Source organism: Ranitomeya variabilis, chromosome 5 (genome assembly GCF_051348905.1).
Source record: "Ranitomeya variabilis isolate aRanVar5 chromosome 5, aRanVar5.hap1, whole genome shotgun sequence".
Classification (NCBI taxonomy): Eukaryota; Metazoa; Chordata; class Amphibia; order Anura; family Dendrobatidae; genus Ranitomeya; species Ranitomeya variabilis.
In genome coordinates this window covers 47,494,241-47,512,675 of record NC_135236.1, presented here as the reverse complement: position 1 = coordinate 47,512,675, position 18,435 = coordinate 47,494,241, and the positions used below count along the sequence as shown (strand labels likewise).

The 18,435-nt window shown below is 46.9% G+C and overlaps 1 protein-coding gene across 5 annotated transcripts in view; it reads left to right on the top strand.

Annotated features, from left to right (window-relative positions):
* Positions 1-18,435, top strand: part of LOC143774327 (A.superbus venom factor 1-like) — a 247,395-nt gene that overhangs the window by 205,378 nt on the left and 23,582 nt on the right. The window lies entirely within an intron of this gene.

Sequence of the window (18,435 nt, the reverse complement as noted above, 5' to 3'; positions counted from 1 at the left end):
CATGACAGAGGTTCTGTCAGTAGATACTGATCCTTCTGATGAGAACATAAGTTCACCTCCTCTCCATCCTGTACAACGACTGATAACACCTCTGTTTATAGCCAAAAGCACAGGGTCCACCATTCACAATAGGTGGTCACAGCTCACCTCCTCCTCCTCCTGTACAATGACTGAGAACACTATATACAGTAGATAACACAGGATCCACCATTCACAATAGGTGATATCACAGCTCACCTGCTCCTCCTGTACAATGACTGATAACACCTCTATATACAGTAGATAACACAGGATCCACCATTCACAATAGGTGATATCACAGCTCACCTCCTCCTTCTCCTGTACAATGACTGATAACACCTCTATATACAATAGGTAACACAGGATCCACCATTCACAATAGGTGGTGTCACAGTGAAGTGTCCGAAGGCAAGGCCGCCCATGCATATCCATGATCTGGCCCAGCAAAACCTCCACACTCAGATTCCATCTTAACAAACGTACCTTTACTGTTATACATTTTTCTTAACACAGCAGAACACAATAATAGACAGTACAAAATATGCTTATTCACAGAAATAACGTGTAATAACAAACTATCCCTCACTGTCCCTATCCACACGTTACCAGTTCCTTTGCTCCAAGAGGTTATCTTCCCACGTCGCAGGCCTGTCTGTCACTGCAGGGAGACGCTCCAGCCGAAGAGGAAACAACAGGGATTAAACAAAACTCTGTCTCTCAGGTCCAGACTGTAGTCCTTGGGGTTCAGCAGGTCAGGGTGGAATGTTCGGCCTCTCAACAGAGGACCCGCTTACAGTTCATGGGCTCCAGGATCTGTGAAGATGTCACCGCTGAGCAGGGGCGTAGCTAGAGCTTTTGCCGCCCGGGGCTGTTCCCGAGTTTGGCGCCCCCCCCCCCAGAACGTATGCGATTTTCACACTTAGTCATGTACCGACGAGCTCCTCTCCCTTAAGCTCCCAATGTTCAGTGAAAAACTGAGAGAAGCAGAAGAGAAGCTCGTTGTTACAGGACCATGAGTATGAAAATTGCATATGAGTGACGTGTCCATGTGACGACTGGAACCTGCAGAGCTGAATCCTGACATCGCAGCTTCTGAATTCTCACAGTGCATGCACTGCACACTTTTAGGATTCTCCCTGGCCGGTGGACAGTCATGTCAGCACAAGCATGCGATTTGTATACTTCTGACCACATTCCGACTAGACGTGCCTGGCCTCGCTCAGTTCATTTTCATAGAGTGAGGCCACACATGTCTAGTCAGCACGTGACCGCATGTATGTAAATCGCCAGCACGAGAGAATCCTGACAGTGTGCAGGGCGCACTGTGAGAAGTCAGAAGTCTGCAGTCACAAAGAATGACTGCAGACTCATTACAAACCTGGACATCCTCTTTAATGCTCCTAACATAAATAAAAACATGAGAGTTAGTCAGTATCACAAATAACATTTACATCCAGGTACCTTATAGATGACGTTGCCTCTGGAGTTGTTCTCCTTCATTTCTTCATCTTGTCCAGACCCCATGATGAGTTTTCTCATCCACAGCCATCTCTGCAGACTTCCATCTTCTCCGTTCTTTTGCAGAAAATCTCCACATGATGCCCTTAAAGATACAAGTGTCATTATAATGCTCCTGAATAAAAAATTTCCCCTCACTATATTGTCTGCATAAAATATGACCCCCACACTGTCTGTCTTATGGTACTTGCTCTTCACACTGATCTCTCCTTTCTATACCGACCCCCCTCTTCACATTGTCCTCTCACACTGTGTCCCCCCTATAGGGCCTAGTATTTATACTGTACTCTCATCACACTCCCCCTCCTTTGTATACTGTCCCCTCCTGGCTGTGCCCTTACACTGTCCCCCATGCTACGCATGCACACATCCCAACCCCTCACTCCCCGTACTCTGTCCACATACGTTTTTCACATCGCTACTCATACTGTGTCTGCATCCCCCGTTTGACCCCAAGCTGTCTGCACCCATCCCCCATACTGTTTCCTCATATATGCCCCCCATCTCCCCCTTTGCTCTTCATTTTGTGTCCTCAGATCTCCCCCACACATTAAATCCCCCCATCCCCATGACAAATCTCCCCCCACACACATTCAATCCCCCATCTCCACACACAATAAATACCCCATCTCCACTCACATTAAATCTCCCCCCACAATAAATCCCCCCATCTCCACTCATATTAAATATCCCCAATCCAATAATATATCCCACTATCCCCACTCACATTAAATCCCCCCCACAATATATCCCCCATCCCCACTCACAGTAAATCCCCCCCCACAATATATGCCCCCCATCCCCACTCACAGTAAATCCCCCCCACAATATATGCCCCCATCCCCACTCACAGTAAATCCACCCCACAATATATGCCCCCCATCCCCACTCACAGTAAATCCCCCCCTGCACCTTCGGTGTCTTCAGCTCCCCTGGAGCACTTACCACCGCTCTGTGTCTCCTGCTCTGCCGCGCAGGTGAGTGACGTCAGCAGCGTGATCACATGACCTGATCACACTGCTGGCATCGCTCTGACCCGGAAGTCAGAGCTTCAATTGTACTCGCATCACAGATACGAGTACAATTGAACACTGGGAGCCGGCGCGCCGCAGCTTCTCTGTGCCGGCTGTCAGCTTGACAGTCGGCACAGAGAACAGCTGACTCCCAGTGCGGGGGGTGACAGAATGCAGCCGCCGGGGGAGACACTGCGGACCGCCGCTTTAGGCGGCCCGACTGCGCCCCCCTGCCGGCTGCTCCCCCCTAGATACGCCACTGACTCACCCCCGCATTGTGCCGCCCGGGGCGGCCCGCCCCCCCGCACCCCCCTTCCTACGCCACTGCCGCTGAGTGCTCCGCAGTGTGGGAGCTGGGAACAGTCTGGATGTCAGCTTCCAAGAGAGAGAGATCATCCAGGCAATCCTCTATATCGCATCTACAGGAGGACGCCAGCACACACAGACTTCTCTCTGCACAGAAAAGTTTCCCGGGCTCTCTCTCTTCTCCCTCCCCTTCCTGTTCACATGACACAACAGGGGGAAGTTTAGCCAATACAGTTTGTTTCTCTGTAATCACATTCGGCATAGGTATAACTTCTGGCCACACGGGGGCAGTGTCTGTCACAGATTCTATGTCAATGATAACGGAACAGCCACAGCCGGCCAGCTCACTACAACAGCTCACCTCCTCCCACTCCTGTACAATGACTGATAACACCTCTATATACAGTAGATAACACAGGATCCACCATTCACAGTAGGTGATCTCACAGCTCACCACCTCCTCCTGTACAATGACTGATAACTAGGGTTGAGCGAAACGGATCGGTCATTTTCATAAGTCGCCGACTTTTGGCAAAGTCGGCGTCTCATGAAACCCGACCCGATCCCTGTGTGGGGTCGGCCATGCGGTACGCGACTTTTGCGCCAAAGTCGCGTTTCAATGACGCTAAAAGCGCCATTTCTCAGCCAATGAATGTGGACGCAGAGTGTGGGCAGCGTGATGACATAGATCTCAGTCTCCACCATCTTAGAGAAGGGCATGGCAGTGATTGGCTTGCTTTCTGCGGCGTCACAGGGGCTATAAAGGGGCGTTCCCGCTGACCGCCATCTTACTGCTGCTGATCTGAGCGTAGGGAGAGGTTGCTGGCTGCTGCCGCTTCGTCAGAAGCAGGGATAGTGTTAGGCAGGGTACATTCACCCCCAAACCGCTTGTGCTGTAGCGATTTCCACTGTCCAACACCACCTTTTGTTTGCAGGGACAGTGGAAGCTACATTTTTTTTTCCTCAGCGCTGTAGCTCATTGGGCTGCCCTAGAAGGCTCCCTGATAGCTGCGTTGCTGTGTGTGTACGCCGCTTTGCAAACCAACTGCTTTTTTCAAAGCACAAATCCTGTTGTTCCTTCCTTTCTGCACAGCTATCTTGTTTGTTTGTCCACACTTTTGTGTGCAGCAGTCCTTTTTATAGCTGCCTGCCATACTTTTCTGAGATTACTGCAGGGAGATAAAGATTGGCAAGTCTGCCTCTGTGCCATTGCTGTGTGTGGCATCTGTCTCTCATCGTGTGCCACAGAAAACCTAGTGTGTAATACTGGGCCATTTTTTATTTTTTTTTATTCTCCCTGAAAAAAAAAATAAATAGTGGGAGATAAAGATTGGCAAGTCTGCCTCTGTGCCATTGCTGTGTGTGGCATCTGTCTCTCATTGTGTGCCACAGAAAACCTAGTGTGTAATACTGGGCCATTTTTTTAAAATTCTCCCTGTAAAAAAATAAATAAATAGTGGGAGATAAAGATTGGCAAGTCTGCCTCTGTGCCATTGCTATGTGTGGCATCTGTCTCTCATTGTGTGCCACAGAAAACCAGTGTGTAATACTGGCCCTTTTTTTATTTTTTTAATTCTCCCTGTAAAAAAATAAATAAATAGTGGGAGATAAAGATTGGCAAGTCTGCCTCTGTGCCAGTGCTGTGTGTGGCATCTGTCTCTCATTGTGTGCCACAGAAAACCAGTGTGTAATACTGGGCCCTTTGTTTTTTTTTTAATTCTCCCTGTAAAAAAATAAATAAATAGTGGGAGATAAAGATTGGCAAGTCTGCCTCTGTGCCATTGCTGTGTGTGGCATCTGTCTCTCATTGTGTGCCACAGAAAACCTAGTGTGTAATACTGGGCCATTTTTTTTTTTTGTAAATTCTCCCTGAAAAAAAAAAAAATAAATAGTGGGAGATAAAGATTGGCAAGTCTGCCTCCGTGCCATTGCTGTGGGTGGCATCTGTCTCTCATTGTGTGCCACAGAAAACCTAGTGTGTAATACTGGGCCATTTTTTTTTTTTATTCTCCCTGAAAAAAAAAATAAATAGTGGGAGATAAAGATTGGCAAGTCTGCCTCTGTGCCATTGCTGTGTGTGGCATCTGTCTCTCATTGTGTGCCACAGAAAACCTAGTGTGTAATACTGGGCCATTTTTTTTAAATTCTCCCTGTAAAAAAATAAATAAATAGTGGGAGATAAAGATTGGCAAGTCTGCCTCTGTGCCATTGCTATGTGTGGCATCTGTCTCTCATTGTGTGCCACAGAAAACCAGTGTGTAATACTGGCCCTTTTTTTATTTTTTTAATTCTCCCTGTAAAAAAATAAATAAATAGTGGGAGATAAAGATTGGCAAGTCTGCCTCTGTGCCAGTGCTGTGTGTGGCATCTGTCTCTCATTGTGTGCCACAGAAAACCAGTGTGTAATACTGGGCCCTTTGTTTTTTTTTTAATTCTCCCTGTAAAAAAATAAATAAATAGTGGGAGATAAAGATTGGCAAGTCTGCCTCTGTGCCATTGCTGTGTGTGGCATCTGTCTCTCATTGTGTGCCACAGAAAACCTAGTGTGTAATACTGGGCCATTTTTTTTTTTGTAAATTCTCCCTGAAAAAAAAAAAATAAATAGTGGGAGATAAAGATTGGCAAGTCTGCCTCCGTGCCATTGCTGTGGGTGGCATCTGTCTCTCATTGTGTGCCACAGAAAACCTAGTGTGTAATACTGGGCCATTTTTTTTTTATTCTCCCTGAAAAAAAAATAAAAATAGTGGGAGATAAAGATTGGCAAGTCTGCCTCTGTGCCATTGCTGTGTGTGGCATCTGTCTCTCATTGTGTGCCACAGAAAACCAGTGTGTAATACTGGGCCATTTTTTTTTTCTAATTCTCCCTGTAAAAAAATAAATAAATAGTGGGAGATAAAGATTGGCAAGTCTGCCTCTGTGCCATTGCTGTGTGTGGCATCTGTCTCTCATTGTGTGCCACAAAAAACCAGTGTGTAATACTGGGCCATTTTTTTTTTTTTTGTAAATTCTCCCTGAAAAAAAAAAATAGTGGGAGATAAAGATTGGCAAGTCTGCCTCTGTGCCATTGCTGTGTGTGGCATCTGTCTCTCATTGTGTGCCACAGAAAACCAGTGTGTAATACTGGGCCCTTTTTTTTTTTTTTTTTTAAATCCTCCCTGTAAAAAAAAAAATAAATAGTGGGAGATAAAGATTGGCAAGTCTGCCTCTGTGCCAGTGCTGTGTGTGGCATCTGTCTCTCATTGTGTGCACAGAAAACCTAGTGTGTAATACTGGGCCATTTTTTATTTTTTTTTATTCTCCCTGAAAAAAAAAAGTAAATAGTGGGAGATAAAGATTGGCAAGTCTGCCTCTGTGCCATTGCTGTGTGTGGCATCTGTCTCTCATTGTGTGCCACAGAAAACCTAGTGTGTAATACTGGGCCATTTTTTATTTATTTTTTTATTCTCCCTAAAAAAAAAAAAAAATAGTGGGAGATTAAGATTGGCATTTCTGCTTGAGTGCCGGTCGTGTGTGTGGCATCTGTCTCAAATTATTGGGGCACAGAAAACCTAGTGTGTAACATTGGGCCTGGTTTTCCTTTCAGTGTCAGCCACATATAAAGGTGTATATTAATCCTACAGAAGTTAGAGTTCACCTTATAAGTTGTTTTACAGTAACAAATACCGTTACTTTGGTTACGTTTTGCAAACAATGAGGAAGTCTGGTGGAAGAGGTCGTGGCCGTGGGCGGTCATTGTCAGCTGGTAATGATGGTAGTGGTGGTGGAGCATCAGGTGGTCGTGGTAAAAGCAGTACAGCACCTAAGTCTCGAGTTGTTGAGCCAGGTTCGTCGTCTGGCTACACAAGGCCTCGAACGCTCCCTTTTCTGAGAGTAGGAAAACCGCTTTTAAAGCCGGAGCAGCAAGAACAATTTTTGGCTTTCCTTGCTGACTCAGCCTCTAGCTCTTTTGCCTCCTCTTCTGAAAGTGCAAAATGTAAAAGCAGCGCGTCGTTAGTGGATGTTCACGGTCAGGGACAAGTCGCTTCCTTGTCTTCTTCACCCAGAACAAGAGAGAAGGATGCGTCAGGAGACACAACGGGTTACTCCATGGAGCTCTTCCTGGGTTAGACAGTGAAACAGTTAACAGGCCATGCCCATTAGAAGTTGAATCGGACATGGAGTGCACTGATGCACAGCCACAGCCAGATTACTATGCTGTTCCTTTGACTCAGACCAGAACATTGCCCTCGCAGTGTACTGAGCCAGAATCAAACCCAGCTGAGACTATGGTGCCCCGTCACGAACGCTATACCACCGGCTTACACGGTGACACAGACGAAGTTGCACACGAGATAGAAGAGGAGGTCATAGATGACCCAGTTGTTGACCCCGATTGGCAGCCATTGGGGGAACAGGGTGCAGGCGGCAGTAGTTCTGAAATGGAGGAGGAGGAGGAGCCGCAGCAGGCATCAACATCACAACAGCTACCATCTGCCGGGCCCGTATCTGGCCAAAAACGCATGGCAAAACCAAAACCAGTTGGAGGACAGCGTGGCCATCCGGTTAAAGAAGCTCAGTCTGCAATGCCTGAAAAGGTATCCGATAGTAGAAAGAGTGCAGTCTGGCATTTTTTTAAACAACATCCAAATGATCAGCGCAAAGTCATCTGTCAAAAATGTTCAACTACCTTAAGCAGAGGTCAGAATCTTAAAAGTCCAAATACAAGTTGCATGCATAGACATTTATCCACAATGCATTTGCAAGCCTGGACTAACTACCAAACGTGCCTAAAGGTTGCAGCACCCTCGACCAATGAAGCTAGTCAGCAACGCTACATCCCTTCCCTCACTGTAAGCCCACCATTTCCCGCAACACCTGCAGTATCTGTGCAGCTTTTGTCTCCAGGCCAAAGCAGTCAGGGAATCACCAGGTTCGTAGTAGGAAACACTGCATGTAGGGCACCGGCAAGAATACCATCTCCAACCCTCTCTCAGTCTGCCATGTCCACCGGCACCACCGCTAGTTCCACGATCTCCAGCTCTCCAGTCCAGCTCACCCTACATGAGACTCTTGTTAGGAAAAGGAAGTACTCATCCTCGCATCCGCGTACACAGGGTTTGAACGCCCACATTGCTAGACTAATCTCATTAGAGATGATGCCCTACCGGTTAGTTGAAAGCGAAGCTTTCAGAGCGCTGATGGACTATGCTGTACCACGCTACGAGCTACCCAGTCGACACTTCTTTTCTAGAAAAGCCATCCCAGCCCTCCAACAGCATGTTAAAGACCGCATCGTCCATGCACTGAGGCAGTCTGTGACTACAAAGGTGCACCTGACAACAGATGCATGGACCAGTAGGCATGGCCAGGGACGTTACGTGTCCATCACGGCACACTGGGTGAATGTGGTGGATGCAGGGTCCACAGGGGACAGCAATATTGGGACAGTTCTGCCTAGCCCACGGTCAAGGAAAGAGTTGGCTGTAGACGTTCCCTCCCCCTCCTCCTCTTCCTCATCCTCCTGCAGAAGCGAGAGCTCGTCCACAGACCGCAGTCGCACATCCACTCCATCCGCAGCTGCCACTGTTGCACACCAGGTGTGCCATTATGGGACAGCTAGTGGCCAGCGTCAGCAGGCTGTATTGGCAATGAAGTGTTTGGGCGACAACAGACACACCGCGGAAGTTCTGTCCGAGTTCTTGCAGAAAGAAACTCAGTCATGGCTGGGCACTGTACATCTTGAGGCAGGCAAGGTAGTGAGTGATAACGGAAGGAATTTCATGGCTGCCATAGCCCTTTCCCAACTGAAACACATTCCTTGCCTGGCTCACACCTTAAACCTGGTGGTGCAGTGCTTCCTGAAAAGTTATCCGGGGTTACCCGACCTGCTCCTCAAAGTGTGCAGACTTTGCTTGCATATCCGCCGTTCGCCCGTGCACTCCAGCCGTATGCAGAACTATCAGCGGTCTTTGAACCTTCCCCAGCATCGCCTAATCATTGACGTTGCAACAAGGTGGAACTCCACACTGCACATGCTTCAGAGACTGTGCGAACAGAGGCATGCTGTTATGTATTTGTGGGAGGATACACGGGCAAGCAGTTGGATGGCAGACATGGAGTTGTCAGGTGTGCAGTGGTCGAAGCTACAAGACCTGTGTCAAGTCCTTCAGTGTTTTGAGGAATGCACACGGCTGGTTAGTGCAGACAACACCATAATAAGCATGAGCATCCCCCTAATGCGTCTGCTGATGCAAAGTTTGACGCACATAAAGGAGCAGGCGTCTGCAGCCGAGGAAGAGGAAAGCCTTGATGACAGTCAGCCATTGTCTGGTCAGGGCCGTGTAGAGGACGCGGTATCGGGCGAAGAGGAGGAGGAGGATGATGGGGATGAGTACTTTTTTAATGAGGAAGCTTCTCCTGGGCCAACAGAAATTAGTGGCGTTGCAAGGCCGGGTTCTGGTTTTTTAAGGGAGACAAGTGACGTAGATTTGCCTGTAACTGCCCCTCAAACCAGCACAACCGCAGATTTGACAACTGGAACTTTGGCCCACATGGCGGATTATGCCTTACGTATCCTCAAAAGGGACCCACGCATTATTAAAATGATGACCGATGACGATTACTGGTTGGCCTGCATCCTTGACCCTCGCTATAAAGGCAAATTGCAAAATATTATGCCACATGAGAACCTCGAACAAATATTAGCAACCAAACAAGCAACTCTTGTAGACCGTTTGATTCAGGCATTCCCAGCACACAGCGCCGGTGATGGTTCTCACACGAGCTGCAGGGGGCTACAGGGCAGAGGTGTTAGAGGTGCACAAATCAGAAGTGGCGTTGGACAGAGGGGTTTTCTGACCAGGTTGTGGAGTGATTTCGCAATGACCGCAGACAGGACAGGTACTGCAACATCTATTCAAAGTGACAGGAGACAACATTTGTCCAGTATGGTTACTAACTATTTTTCATTCCTTATCGATGTTCTCCCTCAACCGTCATTCCCATTTGATTACTGGGCATCCAAATTAGACACCTGGCCTGAATTGGCAGAATATGCATTGCAGGAGCTTGCTTGCCCAGCAGCTAGTGTGCTATCAGAAAGAGTATTCAGTGCTGCTGGTTCAATATTAACCGAAAAAAGGACTCATCTGGCTACCCAAAATGTGGATGATCTAACCTTCATTAAAATGAACCACTCCTGGATTTCAAATTATTTTGCCCCACCTTTCCCGGCTGACACCTAGCTTTCCTATAAAAATGTCTTGCTTGTGGACTGGTCTTACTGAGTGTTCCAATCTCTGAATTTGCAGCAGCTGTTTGTCCAGCATACGACATATTTACACCTCCCTCAATGGGAAAACTCCGCCCACAGGGCCGTGGTCTCGCCACTTGGCGCAAGCACCCGTTAGAGTGCCGTTTGTCTGAAGAGGTGGGTGTGCCCGCTTTTGGTCGACGGCACTGCCACTGGGTCCCTCATAGTACAATAAAGTGTCTCTGGCGGTGGTGGCGCGCACCCAACGTCAGACACACCATTGTAACATGAGGGGCCCTGGGACGGTACCGCCGGCCACAAGAGAGTTCACCCCCCCCCCAGCTCAAACTGTGCTCTACCACGTGCAAAACTATCTCTCACAGCTCCACCAATGTTTAGTCTATGCGCTGACATCATTCAATGCCTGGCACTGACAATACCAATTTGTTGACATCTATGATGCTAGTTAAAATAGTCTGGGTCAGTGTCCTATATTGACACCAGTAAATACTGCCAAATTACTATGTCGGAAACTCAGCAGATGAGCCCACCCCTATACCTAAGTATGCCACACTTTTGTTTGTTTTTTTTGTTGTTTTGCGAGACATTAACATCTATTTATTTTTTGGGAGTACTAACTGTGTCAGACACTCCTTGCAATCGTCCTCCGCTGACCACACCAATGCTGCTTGTGTACCCATGTAACCTATTTAAAACTGCATAGAGCCTATTTTTATTTATTTTAGGCCCAGTAAGCCTGTCTGCGGTCCCTCCTCGCAATCGTCCTCCGCTCACCACACCAATGCTGCCTGTGTACCCATGTAACCTATTTAAAACTGCATAGAGCCTATTTTTATTTATTTTAGGCCTAGTAAGCCTGTCTGCGGTCTCTCCTTGCAATCCTCCTCCACTGACCACACCAATGCTGCCTGTGTACCCATGTAACCTATTTAAAACTGCATAGAGCCTATTTTTATTTATTTTAGGCCCAGTAAGCCTGTCTGCGGTCCCTCCTTGCAATCCTCCTCCACTGACCACAACAATGCTGCCTGTGTACCCATGTATCCTATTTAAAACTGCATAGAGCCTATTTTTATTTATTTTAGGCCCAGTAAGCCTGTCTGCGGTCCCTCCTCGCAATCGTCCTCCGCTCACCACACCAATGCTGCCTGTGTACCCATGTAACCTATTTAAAACTGCATAGAGCCTATTTTTATTTATTTTAGGCCTAGTAAGCCTGTCTGCGGTCCCTCCTTGCAATCCTCCTCCACTGACCACAACAATGCTGCCTGTGTACCCATGTAACCTATTTAAAACTGCATAGAGCCTATTTTTATTTATTTTAGGCCCAGTAAGCCTGTCTGCGGTCCCTCCTTGCAATCCTCCTCCACTGACCACAACAATGCTGCCTGTGTACCCATGTAACCTATTTAAAACTGCATAGAGCCTATTTTTATTTATTTTAGGCCCAGTAAGCCTGTCTGCGGTCCCTCCTCGCAATCGTCCTCCGCTCACCACACCAATGCTGCCTGTGTACCCATGTAACCTATTTAAAACTGCATAGAGCCTATTTTTATTTATTTTAGGCCTAGTAAGCCTGTCTGCGGTCCCTCCTTGCAATCCTCCTCCACTGACCACAACAATGCTGCCTGTGTACCCATGTAACCTATTTAAAACTGCATTGAGCCTATTTTTATTTATTTTAGGCCTAGTAAGCCTGTCTGCGGTCCCTCCTTGCAATCCTCCTCCACTGACCACAACAATGCTGCCTGTGTACCCCTGCGAGATAACTCTAAGTGCCTTGAGCCTATTTTTATTTATTTTAGGCCTAGTAAGCCTGTCTGCGGTCCCTCCTTGCAATCGTCCTCCGCTGACCACACCAATGCTGCCCGTGTACCCCTGGAACCTATTTAAAAGTTCATAGAGCCTATTTATATATTTTATTTAATATTAATAAAGCCATGATGGACTACGCTGTACCATGCTACAAGCTAACCAGTCGACACTACTTTTGCGAGAAAAGCCATCCCAACCCTCCACCAGCATGTAAAAGACCGCATTGTCCATGCACTCTGGCAATCTGTGAGTACAAAGGTGCACCTGACAACAGACGCATGGACCTGTAGGCATGGCCACGGAAGGTTACGTGTCCATTACGGCGCAATGGGTTAATGTGGTGGATGCATGGTCCACAGGGGACAGCCTACTAAGTCTGTCTGCAGTCCCTAATTCAAATTGTCCTCCACTGTATAAATCTGAGCTTCAACCTTCTGGCTCTCATTAAGTACTTTTTTTTAAAAAATTGGTGGTTCGGGCCTACTAACGGTGTCTGCCGCTCCCTGGTGTTGTCCTCCACTGTATAAATCTGAGCTTCAACCTTCTGGCTCTCATTAAGTGCTGTTTTTTAAAAATTTGGTGGTTGGGGCCTACTAACGGTGTCTGCTGCTCCCTGGTGTAGTCCTCCACTGTATAAATCTGAGCTTCAACCTTCTGGCTCTCATTAAGTGCTGTTTTTTAAAAATTTGGTGGTTGGGGCCTACTAACGGTGTCTGCCGCTCCCTGGTGTTGTCCTCCACTGTATAAATCTGAGCTTCAACCTTCTGGCTCTCATTAAGTGCTTTTTAAAAAAAAAATTGGTGGTTAGGGCATACTAACGGTGTCTGCCGCTCCCTGGTGTTGTCCTCCACTGTATAAATCTGAGCTTCAACCTTCTGGCTCTCATTAAGTGCTGTTTTTTAAAAATTTGGTGGTTGGGGCCTACTAACGGTGTCTGCCGCTCCCTGGTGTTGTCCTCCACTGTATAAATCTGAGCTTCAACCTTCTGGCTCTCATTAAGTGCTGTTTTTTAAAAATTTGGTGGTTGGGGCCTACTAACGGTGTCTGTTGTGAACTCTATTTTTAGGCTCCCTCTAGTGGTCACAAGCGGTACTGTGTAGTGTTGTCTTTCTGCAGGTTGGCTTCATCACCTGGTTCGTTATCCTTGGTTGGTTTCCTATTTAGCTCACCTGGATACTCAGTTCCTTGCCTGCTATCAATGTATTCAGTGCTCTTCAGATTCCTGGTGACTACCTTGCTCCCAGTCTCTCCAAGACAAGCTAAGTTTTTGTTTGTTCAGTTTCTGATTATCAGCGTTCATCATGTTTTTTGTCCAGCTTGTTAAAATGTGATTTCTTACTTGCTGGTTGCTCTAGGGGACTGAGTTTCTCCCCTCACACCATTAGTTGGTGTGGGGGTTCTTGAAATCTCAGTGTGGATATTTTGTAAGGGTTTTTTACTGACCGCATAGACCCCTTTTCTATTTTCTGCTATCTAGAATTAGTGGGCCTCTTTTGCTGAATCTGCTTTCACCCCTGTGTATGTGCCTTCCTCTTACCTCACCGTTATTATCTGTTGGGGGCTTCTATATCTTTGGGAATTATTTCTCTGGAGGCAAGAGAGGTCTTTCTTTCTCTCTAGGGGTAGTTAGTTCCTCAGGCTGGCTCGAGACGTCTAGGATTTTAGACACGTTCACCGGCTGCCTCTAGTGTGGTTGGATAGGTTCAGTTTTGCGGTCAGTCCAGTTTTCCACCTCCCTAGAGCTTGTCCTATGTTTAGTCACCTTGCTGGAGTATTTGTGATCCTCAACCACTAAGGATCATAACAGTATAGAAGACCTGAGTACATTTTTTTTTTTTTTTTTTGTGCTGCAATCTGTCTAGCTTCTTTCATCCCCTTGAACTCTGAGTGGTTTTGAGCTCAGCTGCAGACATGGATGTTCAGACTCTGACTTCTAGTGTGGATCATCTTGCTGCACGGGTGCAAAGTATTCAGGATTTTGTTATTCATAGCCCTATGTCAGAACCTAAGATACCCATTCCTTAGTTGTTTTCTGGAGATAGATCTAGGTTTCAGAATTTTAAGAATAATTGTAAGTTATTTCTATCTCTGAGACCTCGTTCCTCTGGTGATTCCGCTCAGCAAGTAAAGATTGTTATCTCCTTGTTGAGTGGCGACCCGCAGGATTGGGCTTTCTCTCTGGCGCCAGGAGATCCTGCATTGCTTAATGTGGATGCGTTTTTTCTGGCTCTTGGATTGCTTTATGAGGAGCCTAATCTTGAGAATCAGGCAGAAAAAGCATTGCTGGCCCTCTCTCAAGGGCAGGATGAAGCAGAGGTGTATTGTCAAAAATTTCGGAAATGGTCAGTGCTTACTCAATGGAATGAGTGTGCCCTGGCTGCAAATTTCAGAGAAGGTCTTTCTGAAGCCATTAAGGATGTTATGGTGGGGTTCCCCACCCCTACAAGTCTGAGTGATTCTATGGCTTTAGCCATTCAGGTTGATCGGCGTTTGCGGGAGCGCAAATCTGCTCATCCTTTGGCGGTATTTTCTGAACAGGAACCTGAGTCTATGCAATGTGATCGAACTCTGACCAGAATTGAGTGACAAAGTCATAGATGTCAAAATGGGTTGTGCTTTTACTGTGGTGATTCTGCTCATGTTATCTCAGCATGCTCTAAATGCTTAAAAAAGGTTGCTAAACCTATCACCATTGGTACTATACAGCCTAAATTTATTTTGTCTGTTACTTTGATTTGTTCTTTGTCGTCCTACTCGGTTATGGCCTTTGTGGATTCAGGTGCTGCCCTGAATCTGATGGATTTGTCATTTGCCAGGCGCTGTGGTTTTGTCCTGGAGCCTTTGGAATTTCCTACTCCTCTGAGGGGAATTGATGCTACGCCATTGGCTGAGAATAAACCTCAGTATTGGACGCAAATGACCATGTGCATGACTCCCGTTCATCAGGAGGTGATTCGCTTTCTTGGTCTGCATAATTTACATGATGTTGTCGTTTTGGGTCTGCCATGGCTGCAGGCTCATAATCCAGTTTTAGATTGGAAAGCTATGTCTGTGTCTAGTTGGGGTTGTCAGGGAATTCATGGCGATACTCCATTGGTGTCTATTGCTTCTTCCACTCCTTCTGTGGTCCCTGAGTTTTTGTCTGACTACCAGGATGTATTTGATGAGCCCAGGTCCAGTGTCCTGCCCCCTCATAGGGATTGTGACTGTGCTATAAATTTAATTCTTGGTAGTAAATTCCCTAAGGGACGACTTTTTAATTTGTCTATACCAGAGCATGCCGCGATGCGGAGTTATATAAAGGAGTCTTTGGAGAAGGGACATATTCGCCCATCCTCTTCCCCTCTTGGTGCAGGATTCTTTTTTGTGGCCAAGAAGGACGGATCTTTGAGACCTTGTATTGACTATCGGCTTCTGAATAAAATCACAGTCAAATTTCAGTATCCTTTGCCACTATTGTCTGATTTGTTTGCTCGGATTAAGGGTGCCAGTTGGTTCACCAAGATAGATCTCCGTGGTGCATATAATCTTGTGCGCATTAAGCAGGGAGATGAATGGAAAACAGCATTTAATACGCCGGAAGGCCATTTTGAGTACTTGGTGATGCCTTTTGGACTCTCTAATGCTCCTTCTGTGTTTCAGTCCTTCATGCATGACATTTTCCAAGAATATCTGGATAAATTTATGATTGTTTATCTGGATGACATTTTGTTTTTTTCTGATGATTGGGAGTCCCATGTGAAGCAGGTCAGGATGGTGTTTCAGGTCCTGCGTGCTAATGCTTTATTTGTGAAGGGCTCAAAATGCCTCTTCGGAGTACAGAAGGTCTCCTTTTTGGGTTTTATTTTTTCTCCTTCTACTGTGGAGATGGACCCAGTCAAGGTCCAGGCTATTCATGACTGGACTCAGCCCACGTCTGTTAAGAGTCTTCAGAAGTTCTTGGGTTTTGCTAATTTTTACCGTCGTTTAATCGCTAATTTTTCTAGTGTGGTTAAACCTTTGACAGATTTGACCAAGAAGGGCTCTGATGTGACTAATTGGTCTCCTGCGGCCGTGGAGGCCTTTCGGGAGCTTAAGCACCAGTTTTCTTCAGCTCCAGTCTTATGTCAGCCAGATGTCTCTCTCCCCTTCCAGGTCGAGGTTGATGCTTCAGAGATTGGAGCAGGGGCTGTTTTGTCGCAGAGAAGCTCTGAGGGCTCTGTGATGAAGCCGTGTGCTTTCTTTTCAAGAAAGTTTTCGCCTGCCGAGCGAAATTATGATGTTGGTAATCGGGAGTTGTTGACTATGAAGTGGGCATTTGAGGAGTGGCGACATTGGCTCGAAGGAGCTAAACATCGTGTGGTGGTCCTGACTGATCACAAAAATCTGATTTACCTCGAGTCTGCCAAGCGCCTGAATCCTAGACAGGCTCGTTGGTCGTTGTTTTTCTCCCGTTTCAACTTCGTGGTCTCATACCTGCCTGGTTCGAAGAACGTGAAAGCTGATGCACTTTCTAGGAGTTTTGTGCCTGACTCTCTGGGAGTTTCTGAGCCGGCTGGTATTCTCAGAGAGGGAGTGATTTTGTCTGCCATTTCTCCAGATTTGCGACGAGTGCTGCAGAAATTTCAGGCGGATAGACCTGACCGTTGTCCACCAGAGAGACTGTTTGTCCCGGATAGATGGACCAGCAGAGTTATTTCCGAGGTTCATTCTTCGGTGTTGGCGGGTCATCCTGGGATTTTTGGTACCAGAAATTTGGTGGCTAGGTCCTTCTGGTGGCCTTCCTTGTCGCGGGATGTGCGTTCCTTTGTGCAGTCTTGTGGGATTTGTGCTCGGGCTAAGCCTTGCTGTTCTCGTGCCAGCAGTTTGCTTTTGCCTTTGCCTGTCCCGAAAAGGCCTTGGATGCACATTTCCATGGATTTTATTTCGGATCTGCCAGTATCTCAGAAAATGTCTGTCATCTGGGTGGTGTGTGATCGTTTTTCCAAGATGGTCCATTTGGTGCCCTTGCCTAAGCTGCCTTCCTCCTCCGATTTGGTTCCTCTATTTTTTCAGAATGTGGTTCGCTTGCACGGCATTCCTGAAAATATTGTGTCTGATAGAGGATCCCAGTTTGTGTCCAGGTTTTGGCGAACTTTTTGTGCTAAGATGGGCATTGATTTGTCTTTTTCGTCGGCCTTCCATCCTCAGACTAATGGCCAAACCGAGCGAACTAATCAGACGTTGGAGACTTATTTGAGATGTTTTGTTTCTGCTGATCAGGATGATTGGGTGACTTTTTTGCCATTGGCCGAGTTTGCCCTTAATAATCGGGCTAGTTCTGCTACCTTGGTTTCGCCTTTTTTCTGCAATTCTGGTTTCCATCCTCGTTTTTCCTCGGGTCAGGTTGAGTCTTCTGACTGTTCTGGGGTGGATTCTGTGGTGGATAGGTTGCAGGAGATTTGGAGCCATGTGGTGGACAATCTGAAATTGTCACAGGAGAGGGCTCAGCGCTTTGCCAACCGCCGCCGCGGTGTGGGTCCCCGACTTCGTGTTGGGGATTTGGTGTGGCTGTCTTCTCGGTATGTTCCTATGAAGGTTTCATCTCCTAAGTTTAAGCCTCGCTTCATCGGTCCTTATAAGGTCTTGGAAATCCTTAACCTGGTGTCTTTTCGTTTGGATCTCCCAGCATCGTTTGCCATCCATAATGTGTTCCATAGGTCTTTGTTGCGGAGGTATGTGGTACCTGTGGTTCCTTCTGTTGAGCCTCCTGCTCCGGTGCTGGTCGAGGGCGAATTGGAGTACGTGGTGGAGAAGATTTTGGATTCTCGTATCTCTAGACGGAGACTTTAGTATCTGGTTAAGTGGAAGGGCTATGGTCAGGAGGATAATTCCTGGGTTGTCGCCTCTGATGTTCATGCGGCCGATTTGGTTCGTGCCTTCCACGCAGCTCGTCCTGATCGCCCTGGGGGTCTTGATGAGGGTTTGGTGACCCCTCCTCAAGGGGGGGTACTGTTGTGAACTCTATTTTTGGGCTCCCTCTAGTGGTCACAAGCGGTACTGCGTAGTGTTGTCTTTCTGCAGGTTGGCTTCATCACCTGGTTCGTTATCCTTGGTTGGTTTCCTATTTAGCTCACCTGGATACTCAGTTCCTTGCCTGCTATCAATGTATTCAGTGCTCTTCAGATTCCTGGTGACTACCTTGCTCCCAGTCTCTCCAAGACAAGCTAAGTTTTTGTTTGTTCAGTTTCTGATTATCAGCGTTCATCATGTTTTTTGTCCAGCTTGTTAAAATGTGATTTCTTACTTGCTGGTTGCTCTAGGGGACTGAGTTTCTCCCCTCACACCGTTAGTTGGTGTGGGGGTTCTTGAAATCTCAGTGTGGATATTTTGTAAGGGTTTTTTACTGACCGCATAGACCCCTTTTCTATTTTCTGCTATCTAGAATTAGTGGGTCTCTTTTGCTGAATCTGCTTTCACCCCTGTGTATGTGCCTTCCTCTTACCTCACCGTTATTATCTGTTGGGGGCTTCTATATATTTGGGAATTATT